This window comes from Mus caroli, chromosome 5 (genome assembly GCF_900094665.2).
Source record: "Mus caroli chromosome 5, CAROLI_EIJ_v1.1, whole genome shotgun sequence".
Lineage (NCBI taxonomy): Eukaryota > Metazoa > Chordata > Mammalia > Rodentia > Muridae > Mus > Mus caroli.
In genome coordinates, this window is record NC_034574.1 from 132,639,715 (window position 1) to 132,654,242 (window position 14,528).

General features: G+C 48.8%; 1 protein-coding gene across 4 annotated transcripts in view; it reads left to right on the plus strand.

Annotated features, from left to right (window-relative positions):
- Elfn1 (extracellular leucine rich repeat and fibronectin type III domain containing 1) overlaps positions 1-14,528 on the plus strand; it is a 66,624-nt gene that overhangs the window by 13,724 nt on the left and 38,372 nt on the right. The window contains exon 1 of one of the 4 annotated variants that reach the window (XM_029476997.1): positions 12,221-12,262. The exons of the other annotated variants lie outside the window; for them this stretch is intronic. The gene's annotated coding sequence lies outside the window, so the exon portion shown is untranslated. Of the gene's footprint in view, positions 1-12,220; positions 12,263-14,528 lie in introns of those variants that run through there. 4 annotated transcript variants of the gene reach the window in all.

Consider the following 14,528-nt stretch of genomic DNA (forward strand, 5'->3'; position numbering starts at 1 on the left):
TTCACCTCAGACAACATAGCTGAGGATGCCTTTGACCTCCCGATCCCCCTGCCTCCACCCCTGAGTGCAGGAATGGCAGGTGAGCAAGTGCCACCACACCAGGGTCATTGAGGGCTGGTGTAGGAAGCAAGGCTTGTCTCTCGCACTCTGGACATGCTCTGGGAAGCTCTCTACCCACAGAGCCCCAGTCTCAGCCCCCATGTTCTTCCTATTATCTTTCTGGAGCACAGGTTTCACACACACACACACACACACACACACAATGTCCGTTTTCCTCATTTTTCTTTTCTTTCATGAATCTTGTGTCATTGGTTTCTTTGCCTAGTCCAAGGTCACAAAGACTTTCCTTCATTTCCCCCGCGGGAGTTGTAGAATTTGGGCTCTGCTACTTAGATTTATCGGCCATCTGAAGTTAATGTCTACTCATGAGGTAGATGGACTGAAGTTCAGTGTGTGTGTGTGTGTGTGTGTGTGTGTGTGTGTTAAAGACTTTCCTCTGCTTTATATTTTCTTGAGGCCATAAATGTAGAAGATTGGGGGGGGGAGGCTCGTGTTTCTGCTCCACCTGATGCTTATTTTTTTGATTTATTTATTATTAGTGTGCTTGTGTGTGCGCACGCACACCATGGTGTGCATGTGGACATCAGAGGACGACTTTGTGACGTTAGTTCTCCCCTTCCTCCATGGATTCCAGGATTGGATTCAGGTCTCGGGGCTTACCAACAGGCTCCTTCACCTCCTGAGCCATCTCGCTGGCCCTGATGTCCAGCTCATGTCTGTCTGGATGGGACACTCTTCACTACGGGGCTCCGCGACAAGGCTTGGAATGAAGAATTACCATATGCCCCTCGGATTGTTTTTCTCTTCCAAGTCATCCTGGATCTTCCTTGTCATTCCACACAAATGTTAGGACCAGCCTGCCAGTGTCTATGAATGTGCTTGGTGGGAGTTTGAGTGGCTTGGGCTTAATCAATACATTAATTTAGGATCTCTGCCTTCAAATCCACACTTTAGGATGGATGTCATTTCTCTTCTTCTGGGTTTTTAATGTCTCCAAGCACTTGTTGTCTTCTGTGTGTAACCATTGTGAGCTGCATGTTTTTCAGACACTAATTCACAATGTAGCCCAGGCTACCTTCAAACTCAGGGTCCTTTGCTTCCCTTTCCCATGTGTGCATCCCAACCCCAGCCTAACTGAATGCCCTTAGAGAAATTCATCCTAAATATTTTTTTCTAGAATAAGCGATTGCAAATGGGATTATTTTTAATTTCACTTTCGCAACATCCTCTGAGAAATCCAACAGAGAAATATTGGTGAGTTATACACAAAATGTATGTTTTGTGTGTGCAGCTGCTAAGTGTGTGTCCATGTATGTGGAGGCCATAGGAAGATCCTTTAGCATCATTCCTCAAGATCTAGTTACCTTGTTTTAGTGGTAGGGTCTCGGACATGTTGGCTTGAGGCTCGCTGAGTCAGCTAAGCTGGCTGGCCTTCCAACCCAAGACAGGATTCATCTATTCCTGCTTCCTCAGTGCTAGAATTACAAGCATGCACTACCATATCCAGATTTATTTATTCATTTTAAATATTTATTTTTTATTTTATGAATATTTTGCCTGTGTGTATACGTGTGCACTATGTGTATGCAGTACCCATGGAGTCCAGAAGAGGGCGTCAGATTTCCCCTGGAACTGGAGTTACAAATAATTGTGAGCCACAATATGGGTACTGAGAACTGCAGCCACTCTTAACCACGGAGCCATGTCTTCAGCCCGACATTCAGATTTTGTAAATTGTAGGTTCTGGGAATCGAATGGCAAGCAATTTACCAATGGAGACATTCCCCTCAAGCCAGAATTTTATGTGTTGCTCCTTGGTTCCAGAGCCTTGCTCACTGTGACCGTTGATCAATCAGTTCTAGCAGACGTTAGTTGATGCATACAGGATCACGCTGTCTGGAAACAAGGAGGGATTAACATCTTCCTTTTTAAGCTGCACACCTAGTTTCTTTTTCCTGCCTTATTGTTTTGGCTGGCATCTCTAGAGTCACCCTGAACAGCACAGATGCTTCGAGATCGTAGAGAAAGGTGTTTGTCTTTACTGTTCAGGATGAAGTCAGCTGTAAGGTTCTATTTTATTTTTTTTTTAGGGTTTAAAAATTTCCTAACATTGATACCTACGTGCAACTTTTCCCATAATAACGTCGTCGGCTGCCTTGTCTGCATTTGACAAGGTGACTCTCTGCTTTCTCCCTTTTATGTATTATTTTATGTGGCTGGCTTGACTTGCTAATATTTTGTTGAGGACTTTGCATCGATGTTCATCAGACAAATAAGCTTATCTATGCCCTACTGGGATGTCTTTAATTTCAGTGACAGGGGTGCAGAGGGAACAGTCTCACAAATACGTCTCTGTGCCTCTGTGCCTCTAACCTCCCCTACAAAGCCCTGTGAAAAGAATCTAGTCTCAGCTTTGGTTTTGTTTGAACAGGGTCTTGATATGTAGCCCAGGCAAACCTCAAGCTTATAATCCTCCTACCTGAGTGTTTTGAATGCTGAGATCACCAGAGTACACAGCTACATCCAGCTTATTTTCTCTCCTGGGAAGTTCCTGAGGATTTTATCTTGTCTCTTTAGCTATTAGACAGAATTTACTACTGAAGCCACCAGGGCCTGCCTCTTTGGGTCCTGATCTGAGTATATTCAGATTTTCTGTTGCTTGTCAAATCTGTTCTTGTGACTTGTGCTTGTCTGGAGGCCCACTTCGTTGAAATTGTTAACACCTTCATCTTAAAGCTGTTTGTAGTGTATCTTCATATTCCCATGTGCATGTGAAGAGAACGCACCGCCCTCTGGGTAGAGTGCTCTGGAGACACCAGTCAGGTTAGTGATGATGTCATTCAATCTGTGTTCTTCTTCACCCCAAACTCATTAGTTTGTCTCGGTTTTGGGATACAGCGGATTGCTCATCCACTGGGCTACTATGGTTCTGCCCTGGATAATTGCATATATTTCTTTTCCTATCCCTTCAATTTCCATATGTCTATATATCAACACTAAAATGTATGTCTTTTACATGATGTATGTTATGTTTGGCTCTTATTTTGTAAACCCAACCAGATAGTCTCTGCCTTTTATTTGGACGGTTTGGCCCATTTACAGTTACTTTTATTTCATGAAGTGTCTATTTACACAGTTGTTTTCTATGTCTCAAGTGGGTTTTTTTTTCTGTTGTTTTCTTTACTGCCTCCTTTTGTATTAGGGAAATGCCTTTAGGTAATATTTTACTTCTATTGATTCTTGGTCAATGGAGTTTTCATTTCAGCTACTATACTTTTCAACTCCATATTTATCATCTCCTCCTCTTCCTCCTCCTCCTCCTCCTCCCCCTTTTATGACAGGAGTGTTCTATGTAGCCCTGGCTGTCCTGCAACTCTCTAAGTAGACCCAGCTGGCCTCAAATTCACAGAGATCTGCTTGTCTCTGCCTCCCAAGGGCCACTAGGAGGTTCAGCTTCAAAATGATCACTTTAAAAATGATTTCCATAGGCTGAAGTGGTTACTCAATAGACAAGAGCTCCTGTGGCTCCTCCAGTGAACCAGAGTTCAGTCCCCAGCACTTGGAGCAGGTGGCTCACAACTACACAACTACTGTGATGATTCTGACGCCCCCTTCTGGCCTTTGTGGGCTCTGCACCCACACCTTCTCTCACACACATATACTTCTGTGTCTTTGTTGAGACTGCATACTTGTTTTGTTTTGTTTTTTTGAGACAGGGTTTCTCTGTATAGCCCTGGCTGTCCTGAAACTCACTCTGTAGACCAGGCTGGCCTTGAACTCAGAAATCTGCCTGCCTCTGCCTCCCAAGTGCTGGGATTAAAGGCGTGCGCCACCACTGCCTGGCTATACTTGTTATTTTTGAGGCAGGGTCTCTCAGTGTGGCCCTTGATATTTTGGAGCTTGCTGCATAAACCAGCCTGGCCTTGAACTCAGAGAAATTTGCCTGCTTCTGCCTCCCAAGCACTAGGGTTACGGATGTACACTACCATGACTGGCTCAGTGGTTGAACGCTTTTATTTATTATTGTACCTTTATTTAACTCTTTAAACACAGCTTTGTTTCTTTGAACCAATTTATTGCTATATTAACTGTCTTGAAGTTGTTCTTCTTCCGTACCTGACATGTGGGGACTTTCCTTAATGGCTTTTATTTACTGTTGTGTTTTTTTCTCAGCTAGGGGGTCATTCTTTCTGATTTTGTCTGTTGTGTCATTTTGTATTGAAAATGGACAATTGTCCCAGAGTGGATGTAGATTCTGAGGTTTGCCTTGGAGAGTTGTTAGTGTCGGCGTTTTATGCTTCTGTTTTTATTGTTTGTTTAGTAACTTAATTGGACTAAAGCTGTGGAATAGACTCCCTCTGATGTGTGGCCACCAATTTCTCTGTTGTTTCTCCCCCTTGCTTTTCCAATTCTAATTCTGTGTCCTTGTTTGTCTTTTTCTCTTCTCTTCCTTCTATTCTCCCCTCCTCCTTCTCCTCCCTCTCCCCTCCTCCCCTGCCTTCCTCCCTCTCTCTCCCTTCATTTTCTTTGTTTCCTGCTCTATTGTTTTCTTTTCCTATTCTTCCTCCTCCCCATTCCTTCTCTTCCCCTCCCCTCCTCTCTCTTTACATCCCTCCCGTCCTTCTCCTCCAGCTTCCTCTTCTCCATTCCTCACTTTATAGGACACCCTGTGTCAGCCCAGCTTTGTGTTCAGTAAGGGACCCGTTGGAGGTTGTGTGGCCTGTCTGGGGCCTATCAATCTCCATGGTTGACATACATGTGAGTTTGGGGGCACATGGAAGATCAATTAGCTTTTGTGTCTCCCTCAGCTGTTGCTGCCTGCCAGACAAGTGTGGCACCTGCACGCTCTCCATGGGCCAAGGGCTCAAACTTACATGGGCCTCTGCTTCCCCACATAGGTGTCCATCAGTCAGCTGTGTGGAGAGAGAGTGTGTCTCTGTGTGACTGCCATAGCCCATGCAAAGTCTCTGGTTTGCCACTGTCCCTGTCAGGATCTCAGTTCCAGCTTGGCAGCTATGTTGCTTTCCCTCTACCAACTCCAAGGCTACCGTCCTTTCCTGTCCAGCAGAGTTTTGTGCCTTTTGCTCTAAATTAAATCAGCCTCTGGCTTGTAAATTCTCATGGCCTGCTCAGTGCAACCCTGTTTAAACACTGCATCAGCCAAGTGGGGAGACAGAGGCAGTTCTAGGGAAGAGCAGCCTGGGTCTGTGTGTTATCCAGTCACTGCTTTCCCCAAATAAACCTCTTGTTCATTTCTAGGATGCTGAAATGATCATGTTGAGAGTTCTGACCAGTTTTATAGCTGGGGTTTAAGTGTGTGTGCGCATGTGTGTGTGTGTGTTCCCATGCATGTGTGGAAACCGGAGGTCAATGTTGGGTGTCTTCCTCTATCACTCCCTTAATCTCTCTCCACCTTATTCTTTAAGGCAAGGTCTCACCAATTCATCTGGACCAGAGGGCCAGTGAGCCTTAACCCACTCCTGCATGTTGTCTTCTGACCTCCACAGGCCACCTTGGCACATTTGCCTTCCCACCCCAGCAGACAAACAATGCAATAATAAAGCGATAGCAGGCCACTGAGACGGCTCAGCAGATAAAGGTGCTTACAGCGAATCCTGACAACCCGAGTTCAATCTCCAGAACCCACACAGTGGACAGAGAGAATGGACTCTTGCTCTCTGACCTCCATGCATGTACCATGGCATGTGTATGCACACACACACACACACACAGTAAAATAATTTTAAAGAAAAGTTTTTTAAAAGCACTATATACATACAGTCCCATGTATATCACAGGGTGAATATCATGTGAGAGTCATCCAAACTCAGAAGTAAGGTATGGCCCCCGATTGGAAACCTTCCACCACGTCTCTCTTGTCCCCGCCCTTTTCTCCTCCTTAGGGGCAAGCACCCTGATTTTGAACCACATGTCATCTTATAGACTTTGTACATGACCTGTGTGGAACCATGTGCTACACGTGTTCTGTCCAGGAGTATATGTGAGATCTTGGTATGTTGACGATGTGGATAGAGTCCAATTATGTTATATCCTATATTGTATTCCATTTACCTGTGGGCAGATACATGTATTGATAGATTTATGCTTGTCTGAATGGAGTTGTGGGTGAGAGGATGGATGGATGAATGGATGAGTGGGTGAATGAATAAATGGATGAGTGGGTGAATGAATGAATGGATGAGTGGGTGAATGAATGAATGGATGCATGGGCAAATGAATGGATGGATGAGTGGGTGAATGAATGAATGAATGAATGGATGCATGGGTGAATGAATGGAAGAGTGGGTAGATGGGTGCTTAGATGGGTGGATGGATTCATGAGTGGGTAGATGGGTGGGTAGAAGGGTGGATGGATGAATGGATGAATGAGTGGATGGATGGTTGAATGGATGGATAGATATTGAATGACTGGATGAGTGGGTAGATGGTTGAATGAATAGACAAGTGGGTGGGTGGATGGTCGATTGAGTGGATGGGTGGTTGATTGAATAGAGGAGTCAGTGGAGGGACAGATAGTTTAATGGATGGATGGAATGGACAGTTGAGTGAGTGAATGAGTGGGTGGATAGATGATTGAATGGATAGATGGGTGGGTGGATGGTTGAATGAGTGGAGGAGTGGGTGGAGGACAGATGGTTTAATGGATGAATGGATGGATGGATGGTTGAATAAGTGGATGTATGGGTGATGGATGCATAGTTAGGAGTGTGGGTGAGCAGATGGTGGATAGCAAACATAGATCATGTGTGCACCCCATGCTAAAGGATGGCTAGATGGTGGGAGGGGGAGAGCATGGTGACACTTCATTGGATGGAAAATGCTTATATCCTCACAGGGCCTGAAAAATAGCATCACCATGCTTAGAAGTTTAAAAGTATAATTCCTTCAAACGAATCAGTAACTAATGTCACTAAATAGCATATGGAGACCCTGAAGCCCAGAGAAGTGGCTTAAGCAAGCTGGCAGGGTCGGTAGTCGCTGTGGTGAGTCTCGAACCTAGTTCCAAATTCCTTCCTGCATATCCTTCTGAGATGGGGGGACCTGACTGGGCCTGGATTTGAATGGACCAACTGATTCCTGAAGGCAAGAGCCCAGTTTGTGCCCTAATAGGCCAGGTCCAGCATCTCCCTGTGTTGTGACCACTCGCTTGTCTGAAGCCAAGGTTGCCTTTCTCCTGGCCACAGCCATTTCCTGACCACCTACTGGGTCCCTGATGCAGGATAGACCATGATACATCAGAATTGGAATCTTTGGGACCCCCCCACGTGCATTTGTACAGCATGAGGTTAGAATGGATGCCTCTGAAGGCTGTGCTGGGCTGGGAGCCACTGCTCCCAGAATTTGCCTCTGCATCTCCAGCCTTGTCCACCCCCTGTCTTTCTGTCCTACAAGTCAACTACTGGCATAGCGCTTCGGGCAGCATCTGTGGGTGGTGATGGATGCAGGCATGGTGGGATCTCAGAGGATGGCCTCCTGAAGAGCCTGTCTTGACTCGGCACAGGAGTGTTGCTAGGCTGTGTCTAAAGGCTGGGCCAGGGAGCCTGGGAGATGTTTAACTTTGAAAAATAGACCTTCACAGCTCATTAGGTCCCAGCCTCTCGGCCCGGTGCCTCGGGCAGCTCGGGAATGGGAGACGGCAGGGCATGAAATCGCTGAGGTATTTAAAGGCCGATTCTGCATTCTCCACCAGTGGTGTCTGTCCGCCAGGCCCCTGGCAGGGCTGTCGTGCCATACAGAATGGGGTGGGGTGGCTGATGGAATTTCCAGAGTGCTGTGTGCGACCTCACTGACCCAGGAGAGATGCTCCTGAGTCTTGACCTTAGATAAGTCAGTTCTTGATTCTGGGCCTCAGTTTCCCCATGTCTACTAATGTCTTTGCTCTTAAAAAAAAAAAAAAATCTCATGTAGCCCAGGCTACCCCAAACTCCTTAAGTACCTTGGGATAGCCTTCTGAGTGCTATATGACAGGCATTGTTATTACACTGGGTTTATGTAGTGCTGGGAATAGAACCCAGGCCTTCATTGCTTGCTGGGGGAGCTCTCTCCCAGCTGAGCCCCATTGCCTCCCCCACCCTCAGAGGTGGAAACTGATTATGAGCTGCCCCTTAGGGACCCTTCAGCTTCTTAAGGATTGTGTCCTAGCCCCTCTCCCCACTGCCCTTTTATGCAGGGGACCCCAAGGTCTGAATAGCATCAGCCGGCACTCCTGCATGGGCTAGGAGTTTCCAGGGCTCTCAGCATGGTGAGGGCTGTAGGCACAGGTTGGGCTGCCGGGAGGTTTGAGGTTTCCCTTAGTCTTAGACACTCATTCATTGTCCATCCTAGGGTCCAGGAGGAGGGACTGGGCTGGGAGGAGGAGGAGGCTCATTTGCATGGAGTCTCAAAGAGACAGCCAAGAAAAATCAGAGCTAATCATTAGAGGCGGCTGCGGCCACGGGGCTCTAAATTGTATTAGGAGGCTTCTGGTCTTCATTGAATGTATCAGATGCAAAGACAGAGGCAGGAAGCGCTGGGCGGGTGACCTGCCTGCCTGCCCGCCCCCGCGGCTGCTTCCTCTGGCTGGAAGCTGGGGGGAGGGCCCTCTAGAGCCCTCCCCCCAACGCCTGCTTCTCAACCCCCAGCAGCTCCTGTAAGATTTTTCTCAGGGCTCTGTGACCTTGGTCGAGTTACTTTCCTTCTCTGGGCTTGTTTCCTTAATTAGAAGCTAGGAAGGCTGGTTTCCCGAGCGAGCACGCCAGAGCTGAAGGAAGTAGAAGCCCAGGAGGGGTCTGAGCCGATGGAGGCTTCTTCCTTCTGCTCTGTACGGCAGAGCAAAGATGCTTGTGAGGGCCTGTGGGGCCTCCTTGTCTGCACCATGCAGGCGATTTACTCTGAACCTCAGTTTTGTTGTCTGGGCAATGGGTAGATCACAGCATTAATCCAGCACGGTGGCACTTGCCTGTCATCCCAGCACTCATGATGGAGAGGGTACTTGGGAGGTCACCGTGGACCCTGTTTGGGGGTACATAGAGTACCCAGGAAATGATCTAGAAGCAGACTCCCTTCTGGGGGTTCTGGCTTGGAGCAGGTGTGGCTTCCTCTTCCTTGTGGGGTTCCAGCAGCTTCAGAGATGTGACATCCAGGTTAGGAGGTGGTTATGGCTGGAGGGTTTTTTTTTCCGAATCCAGGGGAGCCTGACTGTGTAGAAGTGATGTGTCCTGAGGAGGCTCCAGGGAGGCCTGTATCCTCTGTCTGGGCAGATGCATCGGTCTTGGGTGCCAAAGGCTGGTAGGGCCCCAGAGTTATGTGCCCAGCCTGCATGTGTGTGCTGGGGGAGCCACATCTTTCGTGAGGGCACAAACACGCGTGCTAGCAGACCCCGGTGCAGAGTGTGCATATCTGTAGTTTTACAGTCACCCGGTGGGGCCGCTATACCCGTATGACCATGGAGAGAGTCAAATATCCAAGGATGTATGCTTCCCCATCCCGTGTGCTCGCGCGCAGCTGTGTGCACCCCGCACTTGCTCCCCCTGCTCGTCCCCATGGCAACCCCAGCAGTGTGTCCTGGTGAGGCATAGAGCAGGTGTCGGGAGATCTCTGCTGGTGCTAGGGAGTTACAAGGGAGGGGCTCCCCAGAGTGGGCAGGGCCGTCTGGGGTTCTTGGGAAAGAAGCTTTGGGTTTAGGAGAATCTTCTGGAAGTCCCTAACTGTGATTCCTACAGGATGAGTCACAGGCCCGTCTGGTCAGGATTTAGTACTGTGTGGTTCTTGGTGACAGATCAGCAGCATGTTCGGGGGGCTCATTCCCATTTTCTGGGAAGGTAAACTGAGTCGTCAAGCTGCTGACACTGGATCCTCAGGCAGCCCAGGAAAACATGGGTCCCTTACTCTTCCTCTCCCACCTTCATGGAGAGAGAGGAAGTGGCTCTGCCCCAACCCCCACCCCCGCTCCTGTTCCAGGCATGGGTGGAGTGGGTGGAGCCCTTGCCTTAAAACCCAGCTACCCAGTGGTTCAATGATTCTTTTGCCATTTGGCTGATTGCGGGAGAACTCTGTCTTGAGACCTATGGCTCAGGCGCTCCCCACCGGCATGTGAAGTCATCCAGCTCGGGCTGGCAGGGTTCCCATGGCAACAGCAGTGACGTCACAAAGGCTGGAGGAGGAGAGCTGGAGGGAGGTGTGGGGTGAGGCCAAGGAGGGGATTCCTGGCTTCTCTCCTGCTCTGACCACTTGTTACCGAGCCGGCACGAGCCAGTGACACTGGGAATAGGTCCTGAATGTTCCCCCACAGCCCTCAGAGGTAGATGGAGTTAGGGACACCCTCCTGTCCAGGTGCCAAGTCCCTTTGGGAGTGAGGAGGTGGGCGTGAGCCTCAGAAGCATAGATGTCACGGTCACCTGGCCTGATTAACTAGCTGCTCTTGCCAAACTTTGAGTGACAGCCTATGACTGTGCAGGTCACCGCCAGCTGTCCCTGTGGGGATGGGGGATCTGTACCTGAGTTTCTTGCTTCGTTTTTATTACGTGCGTGTGAGTGTGTATGTGTACGCGCATGCTTGCACTTGGGCACATATCATGGTGAGCCTGTGGAGGTCAGAGGACAGCTCCCACGGTTCAGTTGTCAGTTCCCCTTCCATCACACTGGGTCCTGAGATCAAACTCAGGCTTGAAGGCAAGTGCTTTTACCTGCTGAGCCTTCTCTCCAGCTGCTCTCTCACCTTTAAGACAGGGTCTCTTGTAGCCCGGGGTTGCTCAGTGGAGGATAACCTTAAACTTCTGATCATCCTGCCTCTTCCTCCCAAGTGCTGGGATTGCAGTGTGCGCCATCAGGCTGGGTCTATGCAGTCCTAGGCATGGAACCCAGGAAGGAGTTCATACATGTTAGGAAAGCAGTCTGCCACTGAGCCACGTCCCCAGTCTGTACTGGAGTCTCTTGGTCTCTCCTTTAACTTGATTGACTGCCAAGAGGTGCTCAGTCAAGCTCTACATATCCACAATGGCAGCACTGGGACCACAGAGCGCCCCCTGCTGGGCGGGGACAAACCAGCTTTCTGCTCTGGCGGAGAGTTGAGCATAGCCAGAGCTATATAAAGGCACAGGCCTGTAGCCCCTTCTCTTCAGGCCTTAAGCACTGTTGCTCTGTGTAACCGCTCCAGATGTGGTTCTGCGAAAAGCTGAGAGCACTGTGGACTCATGAGAGAGCTGCAAGCCCGGTGCTGTCAACATCCCACAGTGCTCGTGAGGCGCACTGGTTCCCCTTGAATCTTGCTTCCACCACTGTCATTTCCAAGCCAGAGAGGGACCAACCTCTCCCCAGGCTGCACCCTTCACACTCAGATTCCCAGGAGGGTGAGTATGTTCCGAAGCCCAGAACAAAACATAGATTCCTGGCCAAACTGTGCATAAAGCAAACAGGTAGACACTGCGTCCCCCGCCCCCCCTCACCCCTTCCTCTTAAAACCCAGCTGCTTCTGTCTGGACCACCTCACATTCCCAAGCATCTATTTGGAAAATGCTATACTGTATTGTTTCTTTGAGATGCAGTCTCACTTTGTAGCCCAGGCTGGCCCCAAACTCACCAACCTCCTGGGTGTTGAGCTAGGAGGTTGTTAATCCCCCTAGCCCTAGGACGGCAAGCAGGAGCCACCACCCCTGAATTTTATGTGACTTCTGAGGATTGAACCTGGGTCCTCATGTTTGTAAGGAATGTTGAACATTTCCTTAGCCCTGGCAGCACATCTTGTTGGGTCTACCCAGTTACCCTACCCCAGAGGTGACAAAGCAGTGCCCATGTATTCCTGGATATGTAATTATTAAGAGCCTACTGTGTGCCATGTGCTGCCTGTGTTGGTTTAGGCACAGAAATGACATCATCCTTCCTGGAACCTCCTTGCATACAGTCATCAGTATCCTCTGCCATGAACACGTGTAGGCATCTCTCAGCATCCTGCAGCCACTTGAAAAGGTATTCACTGGGTAGGAGCAGGGACACAGAGCAGAACTCAAAGGCTTTCTTCCCAGAAGCCACCATCTTGTAGGAATGCAGCCTGATATGAGGGATTTGAAGGCAGGTGGCAAGTGCTGACCCCCAGCAAGTGACTGTCTCTTCCTGAGAGTCCTCACCTGTCATTTGGCTCTGAAGACAAGATCTGTAGCCATCCCAGGTGACCTGCGCCTGGCATCGCAGCACTCGGGAGGCAGAGGTAAGAGGATCTTGAGTTTTAGGCTAGCCTGGGCTACACCATGAGTTCCTATCTCAAACAACAAACAGAAGGTAGACTTCGTAGGCTTGAGGTGAGAGAGCTGATAAATCGATAATGCTTTAGGGGAGAATCAAGGTTGACTCAGGGGTTCTTAGACATGAGAAAGGCAGGTCCCGTCTGGTAGTTACCGGGCAGGGCTGACATTGTGCCTTCCTGGGAGAGGTGTGTGAAGAGAGAGGTCAAGGTAGCTGGAGGGGATAGAAAGCATTTGGGGACCCTCTTGTTCCTGGGGAGCACGTTCAGACGAGGGGGGGGATACAACTGTCACCGTCTCCTCCTGATAATTCACCCGTGTCTAGATGTGTCTTATTTTACGCCTACATTTGAACATCTCACCCATTTTTTTTTCTTTAGCCCATTAAAGACCAAGGGAAACTTAGCTTCGTCTCAGACAAACAAGCAAAATTCCAGCCTCATTTTCGTGTCTCTCTAATAAGCACTTCTCAAATGTACAGCTCGCACACACACAATTCATCAGGTTAATGCCTTCTCAATCGTCCTGCCTCCCTTCTGCAGCGATTTTTGTCTTCTTCTGCAGTAGCACCCTCAGAGGGAGACTTGCCTCAAGCCTCCAGGAGCATATTAGCACCATTGGCTTCCTGGCGGGCGAGGAGCTGCCGGAGCTGCGAGAGCCTGAGGAGGTGGGGTGAGGGGTCCCTGGCATTGCTACCACACTGAAAGCTTCCAACAACACACAAAGCGTTTGTGTCTTCTCAGGCCATACAACACTGAAATCCCAACGCCTGGATGGCTGAGGCAGGAGGACCAAGGCATGCCAAACCAGTCTGGGTTCCAGAGTGAGACCTCTCAAAAGGATAAAATATTACCAATTAGTGTGGATGCTTTTCTTTAGCCTAGCCTTTAAAGTTATATTAATATAAGCCCAGCAGAGTGCACACCTTTAATCCTAGCACTTGGGGTACAGAGGCAGGTGGATCTCTGGGAGTTTGAGGCAGCCTTGTCTACATAGCAAGTTCCAGGACTGCCTGGGCATCATAGTGAGACCCTGTCTCAAGACAAAACGAAAACTCAAAACCTGATATTAATATAGTTTGGTTTGGGTGTATGTACATCATTCCTGTGTCCATTTGTGGGTATGAGTATGGAAGGCAGAGGTTGACTTCAACTGTGTCCCTCACCCTGTCCCCTGTGTCTGGAGACAGAGTCTTACTGGCCTCAAACTCACCAAGCAGGTCCCACACACACTGGAAATCACGGCATGCATTCCCCCCCACCCCCTGAGTTTAAATCATGGGTGAGGATTCCCTGTGAAGATCCATTATCTGCTGTGTGTAGTGCTCCTTAGTCTCCATTGCAGGAGAAGAGTCTATTGTAAGAGCCGATGGGGGCTGTGCAGTTGGACGGTGAGGATTCCTTTTATAAGATACATGTCACACATTTAAAGTTTGTCAAAGGTTTTCACAGGCAGGAGATATATTACAGGCAAGGCTCTTGCAATACATTTGACTCTAAAGACAAGATCTGTAGCCATTCAAGGTGGCCCGAGTCCATCATGTCAAGCGCACCATTTAAAGATTGTCAAAGGCTTCCATGGGCAAAAGATACATTGCTGGCAACTTCATGCCAGAGTGCTCCCCAGGCAGTGGACTCTGTATCCTGCGAGTGCTCCTTGCACTGTCTTCCCACTGTCAGACAAGCAGATGGAAGCTTGCCCAGCTAGTGGGCGTGTCATGGTGATTGGCCATCCTCATCCCCCGATGTAATGTGGAGAGCGGGGCTTACCTGGAACTGAACGTTGGGGGCGGGGCTTACGACCACTTGTATTTCCTCATCTGTGAAATGAATGTCTTTTTCGGATATCAGTTTCATTTTACAGCTGAGCTTTTTGTGTTTTCTTGACCAGTCTGGTAGGTTTCTTTCTGGATTCTGAACGAACATTCACCTCAGACGACAGAGAGGACAGTAACAGTGACCTGTGGACTGTGTTTTGTTTGTTTTGACTTTTCATTTAGAAGAATTTGATAGCCCAAGCTGGCCATGAAAAGCATGAGTCTCCAGTCTGTCTCTCCAGTCTGGGATTACATGTCTGTGCCATCATGCTTAGTGTAGAATTTATTAACTTATTAATTTACGCACTGGTGATTAAATCTGGAGCCTTATGCATCCTAGAGAAGCGCTCTACCCCTGAGCCACACCCTAGCCCCTCACTGGGGGATTCTAGGCAGGGGCTCTACCACTGAGCCAC